Source organism: Ceratotherium simum, chromosome 3 (assembly GCF_057802395.1).
Source record: "Ceratotherium simum simum isolate JZ-2026a chromosome 3, ASM5780239v1, whole genome shotgun sequence".
Classification (NCBI taxonomy): domain Eukaryota; kingdom Metazoa; phylum Chordata; class Mammalia; order Perissodactyla; family Rhinocerotidae; genus Ceratotherium; species Ceratotherium simum.
Window position 1 is genome coordinate 10535470 of NC_141902.1, and position 19683 is coordinate 10555152.

A 19683-nucleotide genomic window follows, 5' to 3' on the forward strand; every position below is an offset into this window, starting at 1 on the left:
AGTTCCAAGGTCTTTACATATGAGAGTCTGATCATACTGTGGCCAATGATATGAAAGGATTCACAGACTATATATTACCATAGAAATGAAGATGTCACTCCAAGGTTAACCCCATTTGAATTTATTGATGATAGTCTTTAATGTACAAGGCTAAAGCACTTGAATGCTTTAATTGAGTTAGGACCTTACAAGTGAAAAAACACATGATGAAACACCGAATAGGGAAAACGGTAATAAAATGAGAAAAGGAGAGCCATTGCTAACAAATCGTTGTCCTTGCTTTGTCTTTTGGGCAAAAAAAAAAAAGATTCCCATTATTCAGAGAACACTAGAAAGGTCTTTCACTGAACTAAGCAGCAGTTTGAAGCTTCAGGTCAAAGCATGTACGGACAACCGTTTGGGAAATATTTTCCATCTCAGCCTCCCTGGGATGAATCACAGGTGGTGTCCCCTAGGATGCCTTGCCTTCAAAGGTTCAATAGACTCCTGCCCTAAGGTTAACAGGTAAGACCTGCTACATTTCATTCAAAGGGATTTTTCTGTTTCCCATCAAGCTCTTAGCACTCCAGGACAGCGCTGCTACACTTCAGATGGTCCAAAATGTATCAAAGAAATTTTAAAAAGCCAATACCTTCAAATGCCAAAACAAAGTGTCAATGTCTGAGGATAGGTGTAAAAGTCCTTTTTTTTGAAATATGTTCTACAATACAGATGTGTGTCTACATCTATGGTGAGCAAATATGCCAGTTATGTATCAATGAGACATTTTCTGAAGAGTTTGGCTATAAGCATTCTTATATTGCTCAGAAACTTTGGACAACTTTAAATGCTGCCCCCAGTGTATCCGGAATGGATGTCATACGGATCTCTCTACATTTTCCTTTTTAATGGGAGGATCAGATGAGAAATTAAGTTACTGCAGGAAAAGTAGTGTGTATCTCATTAGCTGAGAGACAGTTCAGGCTGTCAAAGATGCCACTTGCCTCTGGACTCAGTTTAGGTTTAGATACTGCTAACTGTATGACTTTGGGCAAGTTATCTAACGTTTTTATGCCTCAGTTTCCTCATCTGTAAAACGAAGATAAATAAAAGTACCAATTTAATTATCTGTGATGATTAAATGAGAATCATAAAGCAGTTAGAACAGTGGCTGGCACACAGAATGCACTCAACAAACCTTAGCTATTGTTATTATCACCATGATTGTTAGTACTATTATTATTTGGGAAAGGAATAGGGAAGAAATTTTTCACGAAGATGAAATCTGCTAGCTAGACAGAAGGTTCTTAAAGAGACATGGAATTCATGTCAAAATGTTCTTGAGGTCATTTCTTGTCCTTTAAGCCAGAGCAGAAACCTGAAAATTCTAACCTTCTTTCTATTACAGTGTTTATAAAACTTTAATGTGCAATAGAATCTCCTCGGGATCTTGTTAAAATGCAGCTTCTGATTCAGTAGGTCTGGGCCAGGCCTGAGATTTTATGTTTCTAATGGGCTACCTGGTGATGCCAACACTGCTGGACCACACTTGGAGTAACAAAGTTCTATAAGGCAACTTCTCTCCTCTCTCCTTTGCAAACCATCCTATGTCTAGTAAGTGATGAGACTTGAATCCAGGTCTTGTCTCTCTGGACTGGCAGTCTTCAATGTATAGCTGAGTAAACCAAGATTTCTACTGTTTTCTTATAGATCCTTTCTAAATGCCATATTCTAATGGAGAACTACTCAAGATTTTCCTTCTCCCTTACCCCATTAAAAATGTGTCCTGAAGTTTCCAAGTTTAACCACCAGACAATACTTCCTCCTAAAGGAACTATTTTCCAAAAATAATTTATGGCACAAAAAGTAGTCCACTCTCTTAGAGCAACAAAATTGGGTTTTTGGTTTCCAGCTAAATGGCACAGCTATTTCCCAATCTCCTTACCTACTGTTCTAAACCTGAATACAAGTAAATAATTAACTTGTCAGCTTTTTCTTGAACTATTTTACCAAAGAATAGAAAACAGCTCTTTTCAATGTGACAATACAGTACTTACAACAGTATAGATAATGATGTGAGCTATTAATGAACAGTCTAATGCACAAACAAAAACAGGGAACATGCTGAGAGACAGTGTAGCTTAGTGGTTAAGAATACGAACTCTGAAACAAGGCTACCTGGATTCAGATTTTGCCTGTACCATTGTCTTAGTCCTTTTGGGCTGCTTTCACAAAATACCACAGACTGGGTGGCTTATAAACAACAGAACTTATTGTTCACAGTTCTGGAGGCTGGACGTCTGAGATCAAGATGCCAGCATGGTCAGGTGAGGGACCTCTTCTGGGTTGTAGTCTTCTCCTTGTGTCATTATGTGGCAGAAGGGGCTAGAGAGTTCTGTGGGATCTCCTTTATAAGAGCACTAGTCCTACTCATGAGGGCTCCATCCTTATTACCTAACCACCTCTCAAAGGCCCCTGCTATTAATACTATCACCTTCAGGGGTTAGGGTTTCAACACATGAATTTTAGGAGACACAAACATTCAGACCATACCGCTCCCCATCATATTTATGATCAAGCTACCATATCTCTCTGTAGCTTAGATTCCCCATCTGTAAAATGGGGATAGTAATAGTACCTAATTCAGAGTTGTTATAAGGATTAAATCAGTTAATCAGTTAATATGTAAAAAGTGCACAGTATACTACCTGATAAATAGTAAGCTGAATGTAAGTATTTTTTTTAATTGTGAGTGTTTTAGAAAAACAGCACATATTTAGTTAAGCGTTCAATAGAACATAAACCTACACCAGTTAATATTATCTGTCTTACTCATTGCAAATTCTATAGTTATCCTCCTTAATATTTTTTATTTTTCTTTTAGCTTTTTCCAGTATTTCAGGAGCTTACTTTCCTGTATTTTCCCTTAGCTTCGAGATTTCCAAGTTAAAATACTTTTGAATTTAAAACCCCTGCTCATGCAGTCTCATCAGGACAAAGATTTCATTAAACAGAAGACAGAGAAATTACTGTTCCAGGTTCCTAATAATGCTGAATACAGTCATAGCTTTAATTGTGCTTCGTGAACAAGCATTTAAGAGCTCAACAAAGTAGAATGAGTCATTTTATATATGCATAGTAAGTTCTTCAAAGATATAGGTGTATCATCAGGAAAGTCTCACCAGATTGGAGCTCCACAGAAAGAAATAAGTTATTCAAGTGTGATTGATTATTTTTCTCTTCCTAATGCCCACGAAGATTATTGCCCTTCAATATGTTATTGTAACTAAGACCTCTCTTTCTGGGCAGAAACTTCTGGGAGTTCTAGAGAACATAGGAAAGACAGAACAATTCTGGTTCACCTACATTTAGGAAATTGTACTAATATGCTTTCTGTACCTTCCTACACAAAGTTACAGGGGACTCCAAACATCTATAACAAGTGTTCATCTTGGTTACATTATATCGGGGAAAGAAGTTCTCCCGTTAAGAAGTTTCACAGTTCCCTCCATGTTGTAGTAGTCCTCCAATCTCATCACCACGAAACTCATACTATGACACATAGCAGAGGCATATTATCAAGAGAATTGTAAGAAACCATCTTCCCTTCTCCTCTACCATTCTGGCCTTGGAACACCCCCAGTTGCCTTCCTGTGAGCTTTCAATTCTTGTGGCATCTAACACCCATGCATAAACAAAGAGCAGTGTCCAGACAGAAGCTTTACTTGACATCTTGGAACCGACAACACTGATTATTGATCTCTCCCATGCCTGTCACCAAAAGACAAGACAACATGTCAGAATATGGGAAAAATAAGACTAAATATGCCCAGACAGAAGGAAGCACAATTTCTCACTCAGTAGCCCTATTTAATAAGTAGGGAAATGAAGGATGAGAAAGAATGATAATAGTCTAATCTGTGAAAACAAAAGGGAAGAAATTCTAATCTAGGTATATTTGACTTAGAGACCCTGATATTTAAGAAACGAACGCTGACTTAAGCCCTATTAAACAGTTACCCAGTTTTCGTTCAATCGTCAGAAGTTCCCACTTTGTCTTATGTGCTGTCAATTTCCTGTACACTGAAACTCACAAAATTACCCCAAGAAATTAGAGTTTGTTTTGTTTCTTTGTTTTGTGTGTTTTACTCAGGGATAAATGAATCCCAAGTGCCTAAAGCATGGCCTGGCTCTAATAGGCATTCAACAAAGGTGAAATAAATGAATCAATTCTACTTCTGTGTTTGGGAGAAAATTTATGTAGCTTACTAATACTCAAGAGTTTAGAGACAAAGCACGTGACATATTATGAACACAGAGATTAGACAATATCCTCCCTGACTTTTGGCAAAATCATCTTAGAAATGGCTCCAGGGTAGAGGTACAGCTGATTTTTACTGGTAGCAGGTTCTACATTCAATGGGTCACCTTACCTTCCCTTCTGAGACACCTGTTAATATCATGTTGTAGCATATGGGTTCTAGAATCACACAGGGCTTTGAATTCTGGCTTTGCCGTTCACTAACTGTGTGCCCTTAAGCAAAATAATTACCCTCTCTAATCTCCTTATCTATGGTGTAGAGATAATGGTAGTTCCTCTCTGACAGCACTATTATGAGGATTACAGAAAATAATACAGTCAGAGCTCTTAGTGCCTACACATAGAAAGCACTAAATAAACATTAGCTCTAATTAACATTAGCTCCCTAGGAGCTAGATTAGATCGACCCAAAACATTTAATAGGGGGCCTCTCTATACTTGGACATACAAATGGAGAAAAGAAGAGTAAGAAAAAGATACCATCTTTTGAGGTATTATCAAATTATAATTACATTTAAAATAAGGCTACTTTTTCAACATGCACAACCAAACAAAAATAATAGAGTACATAAATACAACTACTCCCTGGTGTACATGCAAAAAGATTTATAGGTGAAATTTTCTCATACAAAATAGCACAGAGTCATTTTAGACACAATACAATCAACACAATAGTAGTTACACAGTATTGACAACTTTGAATTGTCCGACAAAATTTGTACCTACGTGGATTATCAATTGTGTTATCTTCAGGGTTTTGTACATTAGCATGTTTTACAGTCTAATGTGATATTATCTGTCTTACTTATTGGGTTTCTGCCATACCTGGGATCTTTCATGTCTGTTAACTGATAATTTATCTTTAACTTAAATTCATGTATCAACTGTCACCATTTCATCATTACCAGTATTTCATCATCCTATGTTCCTTATGCAGGCCTATAAAGATATCAAATATGGAAACACATTTTGATATACCTACTTCTAAACAGGGAGTGATTCTTGGGGCAGTGTCTGCTAATTTGCTACATTAAGGCCTGAATTTTATTCCTAGGTGGCTCAATATCCCCAGCACCCCTTTCTAACCTCCCTCACTAATCTCTTACGTACACATGAAGTCTCTTTGGGCTCTCCTAGGAAGGAATACTACTACTATTTTACTACTCATGAAGCAAGCACCAAACAAAGGCTTTCTGTGCGTTGCTTCATTCACTGTGGAAAGAGAATTTACATAATTTTGTAAGGGTTACAGCCTCAGTAAGTACTGAAGGTGGAATCTGAAATTAGATTAAATGATTCCAAAGACTATACTTTTAACAATCATGTTATATTAAGACAATATTCCAAAAACTTTTACGAAAATTCTACCCGGTTTTGTATTTTTAAAAACTCTAAGTCAATATTTGACTCACTCATAGAATTTTAGTTTTTTTGATTGATCAGATGAAAAAATTTATGTTCCTTATTTGTAGGATGAAGGTAGTGTTCAATTCAGTGATTTTCTGCTGTTGATTTTTCCCCCCAGAAATTTCAACAAAATAATGCTCCTTATTGAACTTGAATGTTTAAGATTGATATCCTTTACACAGCAAACTTGAATACTATTATTTGTTTTGGAACTTTGCGTAATGAAATTATAACATTCCATTAAATGTTACAGATAGAAATAGAAACAAATTCAGAGAAAAATAAAATTCAGATTTAAACATTAGAACTTATGATTAATAATACTACTGATTAAAGAAAGAACCAAATTTCACTATGTTTTTTTCATTGCTTTACTTCTTGCTCTTAATAGTTCTTGTATTCTACAGCAGTAATTCCAAACATCTGAGATGATCACAAACCTTATTTAAATATCAGAGGAAACAATGGACGCTCTCTTTAAAAACACGAAGAAACAAACAAACAGATAAACACTTACCACCACGTTTCATATAATTTTAGGGAGGGTTGATAAGATTCCCTTTTCTAGATCATTTTCAATAAGTTTGTGGTGATAGAAAACTGTAGTATCTATATTTATTCTATGTTCCAATTGTCCATGCAGAAGACAAATGACACTTGGCTGTAGAGCTTAAAAGATATGTTGTGCATTATATGAAAAATACTCAACTCTCAGGCATGAAGTACAAGATTAAAAGCCTTAGCAACAAGGTCACTTCAGCAAAGCAAGTGTCAAATAAGCTAAACCACCATGTTAACTCTCGGAAAGGTTAGCTTCATTATCTACATCCAAAAGACTTGTCTTCGATCTATGACTCCAGAACTCGACATATAAAAAAGAATTTCAAACAAAAATGCTCTTATTTTCCCTGGGAAAAGAGGTGAGGACAAAGTAGGAAAGATTCTCCTGTACACATACTTTTTTTAATGACGAAATCTACATATCTGCAAAAGACCCTCCATCCCTAACACCATCGATTCTCAAGGTTGCAGGAGAGAGACCAACACAGCCTTAAGCTAATACTCACTGTTTTTATGGGGAAACAAATACTCAAAGATTTAAGCCCAAGGTCACAACTAAATTTCACAGAACTCAGATGTTGTCCCACTTTCCACTCTCTCCCAGTGGCTTCACACAGCTTCAACAGCTGCTTATGCCAAAGCTGCTGTTACAATTACACAAAGTGTTTAAAAGGACCATTAGAGCAGGTGTGTTTAATCCTTTTACCTCTCATGCCTAAATTCACATTCTTTCCAGTTCTCTACATTATTTGCCATTAGTTTAATTTACCGAAAGGTGATTTGGGACAAAGAGACAATTAAACTAATCCAGGTTGAAGGAAAGTGATCCAATTATGAGTCATAGAACCTCATTCTCAGAGAAAAATCTGAAAGTGGGTGAAAATTTAGATAATTTTAAAATAATTAGATACTTAGAGTATATAATGTAAGGTTGATTATCTGACTAATGGCCATCAATAATGTGCAAATTATTAGATTATACATATGCTAACATTTCTTTTCATAACCTGAGGTTCTGTTTAACTATTTCCATTGACCTTTTTATTCCATCAGTGGGGCATTTAAAAACCTAGCCATTATCTTCAGAGGAAGTAGGAAAGGGGAGGAAAGCAGTCAAATGGAAAGTAAATACAAGAGCGATTTTTCACATTGACAGAGTATTCTAATGTACTGACAAAGACCTAAGGGCAGTAACCATCAGTTAAATACACGAGCTTGAAACGTAACTCCAGCACAGGTAAGAATTCCCCCAAATTTTGATAATAGTAGATAATAGCCTAGAGAGGTTTATAATTATTATTTACCAGCTCTAGAAAAAACACTATTATGACCGTTACTTATATATATAGATAAATACATTAAAAATCTACAGCCCTTTATTTTTGCCAACATTTGCAAAATATGTTGTTTGTGACCCCGTATCATGCCTGAGGCTGCCTGTGTCACACCATTCCTGACTGCTAAATGTCGGTTTTTTGCCTGAAACTTGTTTACACGTGGCCTGTCTGTCATACTGTTTACAGCTTCAGGCTCTTCAGACTATCTCAGCTGATCCTCACTCATCTTCATTCCACGTCTTTTACTTTCTCCAATTTATTCTACTCTAGTCTGCTCACCTTTTCTCAAATCTTTCATTGGCTTCCTATTACCCAGTTAACACTTGCCTTAGATGTGGTATAGTTTTCTCTATTAATTAACCTTCTCAATATGGCATTGCAGTATGAGTGCTCACCTTGTATTTCAAATATTATCAGAAGTCCCTGTAATGAGAAATAAAGAGCCCATTAATGTTCCATGAAACTGATTATATGAGTATGCAGGAGTTCATAAAATTCTGCAATTTTGCACTGCATTTGGAGATGAGTGCACATGGTGACTTTGACAGAAGATTTGTGTAGAACAGATTCTACTAACCTAAAATGAAAGCAGATATATGTCAACAAAATTGAGATTCATGCCAGATGTGTACAACTGAATATATTACCAATTAAATCAGTTCACCTGGATAAAGTGGTGAGAAACAGACCTCTGGAATTGGTATATATGTTCCTCCTGTCCCTGGGCATCAAAAATACATGTGTAATATCTTATTAGGGACTAACTAATTCTTCTGCAATGCCCAAGCCTCACCCACTTAAAAGGTGGCCACCATGTCAAGAGTATTGTGGGAATGTTATCTTTATTCTCTGCCAGAGTCTACTTTGTTCAAGGTGAAATTTTGAAAGCAAGTAGCACAAGTTCACACAGAATGACACTGTGTGTTTCTAACCCACCCCACCACGCCACCCCAGGGGCATCTTTATCCACAATTCAGTTGCACCATAAAACATGCCAAAAACATGAGGCCAGAGCACAAGACAGGTGGATCCAGACATGTTTTTTGCTGAACGTGTGTAATGCCACCACAAACAAGACTACAGGATTCACTTCACATTTACTGCTTCTTGGACGAGACGAGATCACTTGGAATACCAGAGCCTCACGAAAACACGCAGAGCCACAGAGCATTGTCACCTGGCTGAAAGAACTGTAAGAGACTCCCCTCAGAGAAGCCAGAACTTCAGACTAGAGCAAGAGCTCTCAAGATAGAAGGGAGAGAAGTCAAGATGGCGGCACAGGCAGACTCTGAACTCACCTCCTCCCGTGGACACAGCCAATTTACAACTACACGTGGAAAATTTAGCCCTGAGACAGAACTGAAAACTGGATAATAGGAACTCCTGCAACAAAAGGACAACCCTAATTGAGGTGGAAGAGGCAGAGACTCCCTTCTGGAGAGGAAAAACGCCGCCTTCACCAGCCGCAGCGCCTCACGGCCGCCGGGAGCAGCTCACAGGTCCGCAGCCTCCCTGGAGGCGCAGGGCCCTGAGCCGGGGGGCGCCCCCGCTGTGGGCATTGTGTGGACCCAGCACAATCGAGACCAGCGGCATAATATCTGACTTTGCCTGCTACTAAAACCTTGGGGAGTACCCCCAGAAAAGCTGGTTCACAAAGAAATTAAAACCGGCTCTTAAAGGGCCCACACGCAAACTCACCTGTTTCAGAAAGCAACCTAAAATCACCAGAAAGAAAGGTGCACAGTGCTTGGGTGAAAAGAGACTCACCTGATAGGCTCTGAGTGCATCTCGATGAGAGGTGAGACCTCTCCAGGGACTGGGACATTGGTGGCAGCCATTATTGTGGCCTGGTGTGGGTGTGCTGACACAGACGCCATTGGAGTTCTCCCTGGGGCCTACTAGCCCAGGTCTGCCCCCCCCACTAGAGCATCGATTTAATCCAGCTGAGCCAGGCCAGGCAGCCCACCCTAGAGACTGGCCCCACCCAACAACAAGCCCTCAGGCAACTTGTGGGCCTGCATAGATTGGTGACTGGATTCTCTGCAGCCTGGCGACTGAGCCCACTTCAGAGGGGCAGGGCGTGCACAAGGAGTGGGTGGAGAGTGTGGGGCAGTGGTGGAGTGTTTGGGGCTCACCCTGTGGAGAGGGTCCACTTCAGGAGGTCAGGGCACGCACACCGGGCAGGACTGTGTTGACTGTGTGTGTGGACCTGTGGGTGGCAGGGCTTGTCAGCTGCAGAAGACTTATGCTTCTCAAAGACACACATAGGGGGTGTGCCCCACATTCCACAGCCTGAAACAATTGGGTGCTCCCATGCCTGAGGCCAGCCCTACCCAGCTGCAGTTCTCAGAGAGCTGACAAGAGACCTAAAGGCTGAAGGCTTATAGCAATTGTAAGCCCCTGACCCTAACAACCTGCCACACTGGGGGCCTACTCACTTAAAAGAAAGACTGCAACACAAATGTGGTATTAGAACTTGCAGCCAACTGTGCTGGGGCTCCCCACACCTGATAAAGAGACTGAAGGGCCCACAACAACTACAAGCAGCTGAGCATTACAACAGCTGGCCAGGAGCATACCACGGCCTCACTGGGTGCCTACAGGGAGAGCAAACAGGCCACAACAGAAGGACACACGTGGCCCACATAGGGGTCACACCTGGAACATTGAGAGCTGAGGGAAGCACACTGAAGGCCTCCTAAGGCATCACTTACATAAGGTCACCTATCCAAGAGCAGGAGACGTAGCTGACCTACCTAATACATAGACACAAGCACAAGGAAAGAGGCAAAATGAGGAGGCAAAGAAATACACTCCAAGTAAGGGAACAGGACAAAACCCCAGAAAAGGAACTAAGTGAAACAGAAATGAGCAACCTACCCAACAGAGAGTTCAAACAAAGAGTGTTAAGGATGCTCACTGATGTGGGGAGAAGAATAGATGAACTCAGTGAGAATGTCAACAAAGAAATGGAAGACATAAAAAAGAACCAATCAGAAATGAAGAATACAATACTGGAAATGAAAAATTCATTAGAGGGACTCAAAAGCAGAGTAGAGGATACAGAAGAACGGATCTGTGAGCTGGAAGAAAGACTAGAAGAAATCACCCAAGCTGAACAGGCAAAAGACAAAAGAATTAAAAACAGTGAGGACAGTCTAAGGGACTTCTGGGACAACATCAAGTGCACTAACATCCGTGTTATAGGTGTACTGGAAGGAGAAGAGTGAGACAAATGGGCAGAGAATCTATTTCAAGAAATAATAGATGAAAACTTCCCTAACCTAAGGAAGGAAACAGACATCCTGGTACAGGAAGCACAGAGAGCCCCAAACAAGATAAACCCAAAGAGGCCCACACCAAGACGCATCATAATCAAAATGCCCAGAATTAAAGATAAAGAGAGAATCCTAACAGTCGCAAGAGAAAGTCAAGTTACATACAAAGGAAACCCCATAAGGCTATCAGCTGACTTCTCAGCAGAAACCTTACAGGCTAGAAGAGAACAGCATGATATATTAAAAGTGCTAAAAGGAAAAAACTTACAGCCAAGAATACTCTACCCAGCAAGGTTATCATTCAAAATGGAAGGAGAGATCAAAAATTTCCCAGAAAAGCAAAAGTTAAAGGAGTTTGTCACCAAGAAACCAGTGCTACAAGAAATGTTAAAGGGACTGATTTAAGGGGAAAAGAGAAGACCACAAATAGGAAAAATTATCTATTTCCATGATAAGAACGTAATGGATACAAATGCACAAAAAAGAGGTGAGATATGATATCAAAAACATAAAATGAGGGAGGATGGGAGTTAAAGAGTAGAGCTTTCACACAGAGGTCAAACTAAAGAGACCATCAATTCTGTATAGAAGGAGAAAGGAACAGAGAAGGACTACTAAAACACTGAGGAAAAAAAAAGTTAAAAAATGGCAGTAAGTACATACTTATCAATAGCTACTTTAAACGTCAATGGACTAAATGCTCCAATTAAAAGGCATAGGGTGGCTGATTGGATAAAAAAACATGACCCATATATGCTGCATACAAGAGACACACTTCAGACCTAAAGACACTCACAAACTGAAAGTGAAGGGATGGAAAAAGATACTCCACACAAATGGCAAAGAAAAGAAAGCTGGGGTAGCAATACTCATATCAGACAAAATAGACTTTAAAACAAAAACTGTAAAAAGAGACAAAGAAGGACATTATATAATGATCAAGGGAACAACCCAGCAAGAGGGTATAACACCTGTAAATATCTATGCACCCAATGTAGGTGCACCTAAATATATAAAGCAATTATTAACAGACATAAAAAGAGAAATAGACAGTAACACAATAACAGTAGGGGACTTTAACACTCCACTTACACCAATGGATAGATCATCCAAACAGAAGTTCAATAAGGAAACATTGGCCTTATATGACACATTAGAACAGATGGACCTAGTAAATATATACAGAGCATTCCATCCAAAAACTGAAGAATACACATTGTTTTCAAATGCACATGGAACATTCTCCAGGATTGATCACATATTAGGCCACAAAACAAGTCTCCACAAATTTAAGAAGATTGAAATTATACCAAGCATCTTTTCTGACCACATGGTATGAAACTAGAAATCAATGATACAAAGAAAATCAGAAAAGCCACAAATACGTGGAGATTAAACAAAATGCTACTGAACAACAACTGGGTCAACGAAGAAATCAAAGAAGAAATCAAAAAATACCTGGAGACAAATGAAAATGAAAATGCCATGCCAGAATGTATGGGATACAGCAAAAGCGGTTCTAAGAGGGAAGTTTATAGCAATACAGGCCTATCTCAACAAACAAGAAAAATCTCAAATAAACAATCTAACAATGCACCTAAAGGAACTGGAAAAAGAAGAACAAACCAAGCCCAAAATAAGTAGAAGAAGGGAAATAATAAACATCAGAGCAGAATGAAAAGATCAACAAAATTGACAAACCTTTAGCTAGACTCACCAAGTAAAAAAGAGAGAAGGCACAAATAAGTAAAATCAGAAATGAAAGAGGAGAAATTACAACAGACACCTCAGAAATACAAAAGATTATAAGAGAATACTATGAAAAGCTATATGCCAACCAATTCAACAATCTGGAAGAAATGGATAAATTCTTAGAATCATACAACCTTCCAAAACTGGATCAAGAAGAAGTAGAGAATTTGAATAGACCAATCACCAGTAAGGAGATCAAAAAAAGTAATCAAAAACCTCCCCAAAAAAAAGTCCAGGACCAGATGTCTTCACTGGTGAATTCTACCAAACATTCAAAGAAGACTTAATACCTATCCTTTTCAAACTTTTCCAAAAAATTGAGGAGGGGGGAAGCTCTCTCACTCATTCTACGAAGTCGACATTAACCTGATACCAAAACCAGACAAGGACAACACAAAAAAAGAAAATTACAGGCCAAGATCACTGATGAACATCGATGCAAAAATCCTCAACAAAATACTGGCAAATTGTATACAACAATACGTTAAAAAGATTATACACCATGATCAAGTAGGATTTATTCCAGGTATGCAGGGATGGTTCAACATTCTCAAATCAATCAACGTTGATACACCACATTGATAGAATGAAGAATAAAAATCACATGACCATCTCAATAGATGCAGAGAAAGCATTTGACAAGATACAGCACCCATTTATGATAAAAACTCTGAATAAAATGGGTATAGAAGGAAAGTACCTCAACATAATAAAGGCCATATATGACAAACCCACAGCTAATATCATCCTCAATGGTGAAAAACTGAAACCTATCCCTCTAAGAACAGGAACCAGACAAGGATGCCCACTCTCACCACTCCTATTTAACATAGTACTTGAAGTCCTACCCAGAGCAATCAGGCAAGAAAAAGGAATAAAAGGGATCCAAATTGGAAAGGAAGAAGTGAAACTCTCACTATTTGCAGATGACATGATTTTATATATAGAAAACCCTAAAGAATCCACCAGAAAACTTTTAGAAGTAATAAACAAACACAGTAAAGTTGCAGGATACAAAATCAACATAGAAAAATCAGTTGCATTTCTATACACTAACAACAAAGTAGCAGAAAGAGAAATTAAGAATACAATCCCATTTACAATTGCAACAAGAAGAATAAAATATCTAGGAATAAACTTAACCAAAGAGGTGAAAGATCTGTACACAGAAAACTATAAAACATTGCTGAAAGAAATTGAAGCAGACACAAAGAAATGGAAAGATATTCCATGCTCTGTGGATTGTAAGAATTAACATAGTTAAGATGTCCATACTTCCTAAAGCAATCTATAGATTCAATGCAATCCCTATCAAAGTTCCAACAACATTTTTCACAGAAATAGAACAAAGAATCCTAAAATTTATATGGAACAACAAAAGACCCCGAATAGCTAAAGGAATCCGGAGAAAAAAGAACAAAGCTGGAGGTATAACACACCCTGATTTCAAAATATACTACAAACCTATAGTAACCAAAACAGCACGGTACTGGCACAAAAACAGACACACAGATCAATGGAATAGAATTGAAAACCCAGAAATAAACCCCAACATCTATGGACAGCCAATCTTTGACAAAGGAGCCAAGAACATACAATGGAGAAATGAAAATCTCTTCAACAAATGGTGTTGGGAAAACTGGAAAGCCACAGGCAAAAAAATGGAAGTAGACCTCTACCTTACACCATACACAAAAATTAACTCCAAATGGCTTAAAGACTTGAATGTAAGACCTGAAACTATGAAACATCTAGAAGAAAACATAGGCAGTACGCTCTTCGACATCAGTCTTAGCAACGTATTTTCAAGCACCATGTCTGACCGGGCAAGAGAAACAATAGAAAAAATAAACAAATGGGACTACATCAAACTAAAAAGCTTCTGCACAGCAACGAAACCATCAACAAAACAAAAGACAATCTAACAATTGGGAGAAGATATTTGCAAACCATACATCTGATAAGGGCTTAATCTCCAAAATATATAAAGAAGTCATGCATCTCAACAACAAAAAAACTAACAACCCAATTACAAAATGGGCAAAAGACCTAACAGACATTTCTCCAAAGAAGATATACAGATGGCCAACAGACACATGAAAAGATGTTCAAAATCATTAACTATCAGGGAAACGCAAATCATAACTACAGTGAGATATCACCTCACATCCATCAGAACGGCTATAATTAACAAGACAGGAAACAACATGTGTTGGAGAGGATGTGGAGAGAAGGGAACACTCATACACTGCTGGTAGGAGTGCAAACTGGTGCAGCCACTATGGAAAACAGTATGGAGATTCCTCAAATATCAAGGATAGAACTACCATATGATCCAGCTATTCCACTGCTGAGTATTTATCCAAAGAACTTGAAAACACCAATGCGTAAAGATACATGCACCCTTGTGTTCATTGCAGCATTATTCACAATAGCCAAGACTTGGAAGCAACCTAAGTGCCCATCAACTGATGAATGGATAAAGAAGCTGTGGTATATATACACAATGGAATACTACTCAGCCATAAGAAACGATGAAATCCAGCCATTTGTGACAACATGGATGGACATTGAGGGTATTACGCAAAGTGAAATAAGTCAGAGGGAGAAGGTCAAATACCATATGATTTCCTTCATTAAGTAGTAGATAATAACAACAATAAAGAAACACATAGAGACAGAGATTGGATTGGTGGTTACCAGAGGGGAAGAGGGGAGGGAGGAGGGCGAAAGGGATAATTCGGCACATGTGTGTGGTGATAGGTTGTAATTAGTATTTGGGTGGTGAACATGATGTAATCTATGCAGAAAATGACGTATAATGATGTACACCTGAAATTCATACAATGTTATAAACCAATGTTACTGCAATAAACAAAAAAATTTTTAAAAAAATAAAAATAAAAAAAAAAATGCTTACTGGGTGGAAAGGTTGAAATAAATGAGAAAAAAGGCTAAAAAAAAAAAGATAGAAGGAACTGCCCTGCCAGAAACAACTGATTAAAGCTAGAGTAATCCCCACAAGCGAACAAATAAAACTCCATACCATATCTTGGCAGGTGAAGACAAAGCTAGAAATTCTGAAAATCTACAGAATAAAACTAAGTGGGGAATAAAATCAGAAAATTAACAGTAGAAACATGCTGCCCTCGGGCAGTGAATTGGGCCTGCAACTGTCTGCAAGGCTAAGAGCATCAGACCCAGTAGGCCTGGAACTTGAGCCCTAGAGCAGTGACCTCAAGAGGACAACTAAGATGTATCCCTGTTCGGCAAACGATGGAGGTATGAGGCACAACTAACACAGGAATGGGCGTTAATCGTGGCAGTGAAGAGCCTGCAACGTGCTAAACGCTCATAGGAGCTGACTGGCACAAGGCAGCGTGTCCAGCAGGAAAGAAGGGGAGCCCAGACAGGTCGAAGGGATGAGAACGGGAAGTGACACTCACAGGCTGACTCGTGTATGCTCTAATGCATCTTAATCTGCAAGGATAAAAAAATTTCCACTTTTTCACATTATTCCTACTCCCTGAGTGATTCCATCCACTCTCACAATTTTGATTACACATGACATGCTAGAGACACCCAAATCTACATATCAAGCTCTGTTCTATGTCTGATTTTCTAACTTGTTTATCCAACTGTCCAACATTTCCAGCCAGATTTCTGTCAGTCTTATCAAACTTAGTATTTCTGTAACTGATCTCCTCGTATTTCATCCCTTTCACCCCACACATGTCTAAATGCTCCTTAATATCAGTTTGGGTCTTCCAAGAAGCAGAAGCCACATTGGGATTAGAGATGCAAGAGCTTTATGGAGAGACACACCTGTGAAGGAGGAGGGAGCAGGAGCGGCAGGGAGACCCTTCAGACCACGATGCAGGTCCGATGCTGTGAAAGGAGAGGGTGGATACTCCGAAGGACTGGGTAGGAAGAGCCTCATACTGCAGTGCAGTTCCGAGTCTTGGCCAGAACAATGGAAAGTCTTTGAGTAAAAATTACTGGTGGAAATGTCCCATGCCAGACAGGAATGGCGGGCTCTAGAATTACCATAGTGATCAGGCATTGGCTGATAGCAGCTCAGGAGTCCCTGGCCACGGCCAAGCCAAAGGTGCTGTAGTTGGAGCTGTCAGTCACTACTTACTCTGTAACAGGTATTCTTGAAGGGATATCTCTGTGACGCATCTCCATTGCCCCCAAACTCATTTTCTCTCAGTTCATGGTTCTGCCATTCTTCCAATTTACCCAAATTAGGAACCAGTCATCCTTAATAACTCTTTTCTCTCCTTCTACCTCCTAAACCCGTTATATTTGCCTTCTAAACATTTCTCGAATCCATCTTCTCTTGTTCATTCTCTTCTCCAATTGTCCCTGCTCAAGCCCCCATCCCCTCCTGCCTGCACTACTGCAACAGATTCTAACTCCCTTACTCATTTTATTCCCTTCAAATCCACCCTAATCATAGGTCTGCCAGAAAGACCTATATACTTAAAATATAACTCTTCTATACCTCCCCGTTTCCATAAAAATATTTACACACACTCTTACCAGGATGTATGAGATCCCCACAGCATATGACTCCTGCCTTTCTCTCTAGCATTACCTCCATCTCTTACTCTATGATCCAGAAACACTAAATGGTGTTTTGCACGCCTCTGTCTTGGCTCTCCTTTTTCCTTCTGTCTAGTATTCCTTTCTTGTCTCTCCATGCCTGGCTTACCCCTAAGAATATTAATTCTTTAAGGTTCGGCTCAAGCGTTATCTATCTAGGAAACCTTCCCTGACCACACCGGGTCATGTGTATCCTCTCTGGGCTCACATAGCGTCCAGGTGCTTTCTAGATTACTTTATAAATATTTGTATGTTAATTCTTTGAGTGGTTGAGTTTCTTTAATTTTTGAGCAAAAACTTCATGGCTTCTTATTCACCCTTAAGCTCCCCACACTTAGAAAAGTACCTGGTATATAGCTGCTCAACACATATGGTTAAACAACTTATGGGAAGGAAATAAACTCCCAGAAAAGTTATTGAATGCCAAATCAGTGTTGAGTGCCATAAATTTTACCTCCTGTAATTATTTCAACAACTCTGTAAAGTTAGGTATTATATCTCCACTAGGAAATTGAGGCTCAGTGATATCAAATAAGGTTCTGAGATTTAAACTCATCTGATTCCAAAGGCTCTTTGCCAAGTGGTCCCCCTTCATAATCCAATTTAATTCCAATGAGTAAACTCCATGGTATAGTCAACTCTAATTATACTAAAATACACAATGTGCCATACTGGAAAAAGTGAGGGATTTAGAATCAGTCAGTCAATTAGTCAGTCTTAGATTTGCCACTTACTAGTTACGAGCGTTGGGAAAATCATATAAATCCTTTGATTCATATGAATCTAATTCATAATGTTCAGTTGTTTTTCTGTAAAAACAACAACAAAATGGTATACCAGTATTTACTTTGTAGGGATCTTTTTAAGGACCACAGAGAATAGACATATACCACCTAGCATGAAGCCTGGTGAAGATAATAAATTTAATAAACAGTTTTCAATGGTGGAATGGATTAGTTCATCCAGAGACAGCAGAGCCACTCACAATCAGAGAAATGGCCCACCACATTATATTCCTGCTCTGTCCTACTCTCACATAGAGGTGGTGACAAAGGACTACAAACAGGGAGTCAACAGACAGGAGGGAAAAATGTAAAAAGAAAGACTTTTAATTACCCCATTGACAGTTACAAATCTTTGAAAATTGATGAAAATAGAGTTAAAAACAACTGTCTGAAGAAAGACATATTCTTCCGTAGTAAAACAGGTGTACTAGACAACTCAAACAATTATAAACTATTTCATTTCTCTTCTGTGTACTCCTCCTATGGGGAAATTATCTTTTGAAAAAGAGATGTCCTTAGGAAGAAGTTATCTGATAGCTGGAGGTATCAAAAATACTGCAGTATGAAAGAATCCTGTTGGGTGCGTTTGATTTACATCATAAACTAATCATCACTTCAACCAGGTTATCTGCATATTTCCGGAAAGTATAAGGCTTCGAAAATGTCGTGTTTCTTGGTGCCTCTTCCTTCTTGCAGGAGCCAGTTACGCTGTGAAAATGTGCAGTCTTTTAGCAGTTCATCAAGATGGCTGATGAACTCAAAATTCTTGCTGCACCCCATTTTTTTCTTACCCTATTCATTGGTTCTGTTGGACGAAGAATTTAATCCAAACTATACCTTATTTTAATCCAAATCTTGGCACCTTCAAAATTTTACCAGATCTTTCAGAGCAACTTAAAGTCAATTCGAGGGCAAGTCTACATTGAAAGAGCAAATCTGGACCTGCCCAATTATTCAGTGATTGTTCATCAATGGAAAGGCAGATTGAGGATGCAGACAATTTGTGCAGGTGCAGAAGGGTGTGTAATGCTCTGTTCTGTGGCAGAAATAAAAAAGGGATCTAGATCTTTATATGAACGTTTCTATTTTAACTGTTTCTGCCCTTTTGTTAATAAAAATAAAAATAAATTATTTACATCTTTTTAAAGTTTAAGAAGAAAGATTATGAGTAATGATAACTTGAGGATGGTTCCTCTACTGTGGTTTTCCTGTTTGTAAGATTTATAAGATTATTTATCCTGAAGTCTTACTGGAAACATTAAAAAACAAAATTGCTCTAAAAAGTGTCTGCCTATTTATAAAAAAAACAATAATGGTTGCCCATTTAAATAATTCATTCTATGTAAAAAAATTTTAAATATTTGCTAAAGTGCTTGGGATGTGGTGATGGCATCTTCTCTGGGGCACACTGAGCCAATTTGTGCTATATATAAGAGGTTGTCACTGGTAAAGGAGGGTCAAAATGACATGACAAAGTGTTGCTGACCATTTAAGAGTTGAGCAGTTCTTTCTATTTATATATTTTGGTGATTATCAATTGTTTTAGAGCTTGCCTCTAAATTGCCACTTTGCAATTGGACAAATATTACACACCATTTCTAAGGTAGGAGAACATTTTGTTCGAAGATAAGACAAGCTTTCCTTCTGACCTTGAC

General features: G+C 38.5%; 1 long non-coding RNA gene across 19 annotated transcripts in view; it reads right to left on the bottom strand.

Moving 5' to 3' along the window:
- LOC147917415 (uncharacterized) overlaps positions 1-19683 on the bottom strand; it is a 225669-nt gene that overhangs the window by 75005 nt on the left and 130981 nt on the right. For 2 of the 19 annotated variants that reach the window (XR_015549640.1, XR_015549646.1), the window contains exon 11: positions 8001-8028. The exons of the other annotated variants lie outside the window; for them this stretch is intronic. This is a non-coding gene — a long non-coding RNA (uncharacterized LOC147917415). The remainder of the gene's footprint in view (positions 1-8000; positions 8029-19683) is intronic. 19 annotated transcript variants of the gene reach the window in all.